Below are 4,038 nucleotides of genomic sequence, written 5' to 3'. Positions count from 1 at the left end.
TGCTGGTGTGTGAAAATGAGATGATCTTTAAGCCGTACTCTCTTGAAGGAAAGGATATCAAAACTAATTGTAATCTTGCTGACATTTGTTTGTTCCGCATCTTGGTTCTTGCTGTGGGTTGTGGTCCTAAACTCTGCATGGGATACTGTATGATATGGTGACAAAAAAAGTCCCAAAATGGATATCTGAAACGAGATTAATTTTTTGTTTAATTAACTAACTATCACCCAACTTAAACAGCCCAAACCGTCAGCACCTTTAAAAGTCCGCACAGGTATTATTTTTGGAAGTATGTTTCTATTTATAAATAATACACCGTTTGTAATGTTTTTAGTTGTGTCGGGCACAAATGATAGATCACTAACTGGGCTTTAGCTACACCGTCTGTTGGTGTGCATATTTTGTCGTGCGTTTATGCTGTGGTCATTTGCCAAGTTACAAAAGCTGTGTCACGTGATACCCCTTTGACCATTGGGCGTTCTAACTCTCGGCCTCCAGCATTTAATTAACCTACTCCCAAACGCAAATGACTAATTGATGCAATAACGCTTGCTATTGGTTGGTTTAAGACCGCCCCTGTGACGTTTTTTTAGACAAGAGCTCTGATTGGTCGAGGGGGAAAAAGAGAAAAAGGGGATGTCACACTTCTTGCTTGCGTGCGTTGCCTCATTCTTTTCTGGTGACTCTTGCCGGAGGATGTTGTGTTGAACGGAGAGCGTACAGGTAATGCTATTGTTCTTACTTATTTTTTAAAAGTGTTTTGTTCAGTTACAAAACCTTTGGAGGCCAATGCAAATAGCGAATAAAAGTTTACACTTCTACCATGTTGATGCGAATAGCTAGCCCGGTGCTTGAGCATGTTGCACTTCATTTATGCATGTTATTTTTGTTGGGTAACTATTTGTTTGTCGACATTGGTAGAAGTGCACTAACTGGCGAATTTTTTCAAACAAATAGCACAAATTTACGTTTTGGAAATTCGAATGATTGTTAAGTGGCAAATTTTCATTACGACTTACAAAAATGAGTAAGTCGTTGTTTCTGGTGACGTTTAAGTCATAGCGGCAGCGATAACTTTGTTATGTGGGGTTGGTGTAAATGTATACAAACCCTTTTTAACTTATTATCGATTATGGGAAGACAGTGTAACATGCACTAATTCTGTCTTTGCATGTTGAAATATTTTAGCGCCTGAAAAAGTAGCTTTAATTTTTCTACGAGTTTCTGTCTCTGCTGTGTTTATTTTCATACAGTACGAATCAAAAGAGCGACGGTCTTTTGTGTGCCGAGAAGGAACTGATTTGTAAGATACAAGGAACAACTCCTTCGAATTTAAGGTAACTTGTTCCTTACAAGAGTTTCAGCTTTTCTGTATGTTGAATGGTTCGTTTTAATTTATTTTTTATCATTAAACTATTGTTAATTTTGTTTCAGATTTCGGTCACCAACCGCTCCTACATTTTGACACAGATACGGAAGGCAACAATGTAAGTGAACTTTTTTACACAAAAGCGTTGAAGAGTTTATTAAAATATGTGGTAAAAACAACGGACATGTATACCCTGTACAGTTACAAGTCGGCCCGTGCAAATATTGACATGGATAGCAAGTTTAAAACTAACACTTTTACCATGTTGATACGAATAGGTAGCCCGTGCTTGAGCATGTTGTACTTTATTTTTTTGCATGTCATGTGTTTTGGGCTAACTGTTCGTTTGTCGGCATCGGTAAAAGTGCGCATTTAGCAAATTTACAAAACAAATTAACGTACGTTTCTTACGGTTTAAATTTAAGTTTTGGTAATGTAGTTAGGTTAAGGACAAGACAGGGTAACGTGCACTTATACTGTCTTCGCATATAATATATTGGCACGTGTTAATGTACCATTACAAGTTTTTATTCGTTTCTGTCTCTGCTGTTTGTTTCTTTCTTTCATACAGTTTACCTTGGAACGCGACGGCCAGTATCTACGACTATTAGGAACAAAGTCTTTGAATTGGAGGTAACTAATTTTTAGACTAGTTTCAACTTTATATACGAAAGAGCAACCATTCTAATATACTAATATGTCTACAATATAAAACTTTTTTCAGACTGAGCAAACAGATACACATAATAGATATTGGCTGACACTGCATGTAAGTTAAGACTAGTAATTTTTAGAAAACATTGATAACAAGAATAATTATGAGTTAAATATAATTCAATAAAAACCTACGATAAATGTGTAAGTGAACCATTTTGAGCTTCTCTGGCTATTAAAATGGCTTGTTTATATTTGTTTGAACAATTGCTGATTTTGTTTCAGATTTCCGTCACAAACCGCAGCTATACGTTTTGGCACAGATAAGGAAGGCAGCAGTGTAAGTAAACCCTCGTGCAAATAGTGTGGCACAAACAATGAATTAAAGTTAGCTCTTCTACCGTGTTCATCCGAATAGCTAGCATGTGCTTGAGTATGTTGCACTTCGTTTTTTGCATGTCATGTGTTTTTGCGTGACTATTCGTTTGGCGGTATTGGTAGAAGTGCATTGCTCGGCGAATTTTCGTGATAAAAACGCAAGTTCTGATAATGTGATTACTATGTTCGAAAACGGGAAGACAGTGTAGCGTGCACTTATACTGTCTTCGCATATTTACATGTTTTAGCACATGAACAAGGAGCTTTTGGATTCAGTTTTCGGGCCGTGCTTCTGCTTTTCTTTTTACAGGTAGTCAACAAGACATGAATCGACTACTCAGAGGAGAACCAAGATTGACTTCGAACAGATTCAAGTTAAGTTCAATTGATTTTTAAGTTTTTCATAGCTCAAATGGCTTCCCTTTTCTATGACTCACAGTTAATGAAAGAACTATAGTTGTTAAGTTTTAGTATATCTAAGTGCATGAAGGTTTGGCATGTTGCACTTCATGTTATGCATGTCACGTGTGTCCTCACTTCCAGATTGTCAGCATCGGCACGAATAAAAGATTAGTAGTAAACTAGGTTTAGTACTATGCATAGCGCTTTATACCGCATGCTTAGGATACTTATTGTTATTTTTCCCCTTTAGAACCTTCGACCTGTTTTGTCTTGCAGAATCCATTAACATTTAAATCCTTCGCAGCAGGTTAGTGCAATACAGGGTCAGTAGCCATAACTCTTTTTAGTATCTTTTCAAACAAAACGCGTGTTTTTTATTCGTTTAGTTCCCGCTGAAATGATGCTGAAATGGGTTATATTCTGTTGACAAGCGTCGCGCAGAGCCAAGATAGATATTGAAGACAAACCGATTGAAGTTAAGTTGGCTATTATTAAAGTAATTATACTAGTTGTCAACTTTCAAAGGATTTCAACTTTGCATGCTTGGTATGTTGCACTTTATTTTTGGCATGTCACTTGTGCTTTGACTATCCTTAAGCGTAATAAAACTTGGTGACGATAACAATATTAAATTAAATGTAGTTTTGTCTTAATCGGGTTTGAACATCAATGCTGCTGTAAGTTTTGTTGCAGACGTTTGTTCAAGTTTCTACAAAGCATCGAAACGTGTGAAGCCATTGGATGAATCCGGTTTATGTGCAGACATGTTAGATGTAGGTAAACAACTGCTGTCATTTTTTGCTGCTCACGTTGAAGGTGGATGTTCAAGCCAGGCAATTCTGTTGTTGTAAGTATATAATTTAGTGTCAATGTATAAGCAAACTTATCAACAAGGTTTGTTTTGCAAAATAACCTTACAAAGTGTTGTTATTGATAATGGTTTGTTTTTAGGATTTGTTGGTACTTTTGAGCATCCAATCTAACAGTTAAAAGGCACGAAACGTGAAAGTAACTACAACAAGCAAATAGGCATGTAAATGTTTTCTGTAAATTGAAATAATAATCGTCTAGATTAATTTAATAACATGTGAAGGTGTTACAGGCACATACCCCATCTTTGCATGCAATATAATGCTTATAGTGATAGTTAAATTAAATGCTGTGTTAAGTTTCTTGTACCACTTTTGTTTTGTTTTTAGACGGCAGCCAGAGTCGTGTAGAGCCAAGATTGAAAT

This window comes from Phallusia mammillata, chromosome 3 (assembly GCF_965637545.1).
Source record: "Phallusia mammillata chromosome 3, kaPhaMamm4.hap1.1, whole genome shotgun sequence".
Taxonomy (NCBI): Eukaryota; Metazoa; Chordata; class Ascidiacea; order Phlebobranchia; family Ascidiidae; genus Phallusia; species Phallusia mammillata.
This window is presented reverse-complemented; position numbering follows the sequence as displayed.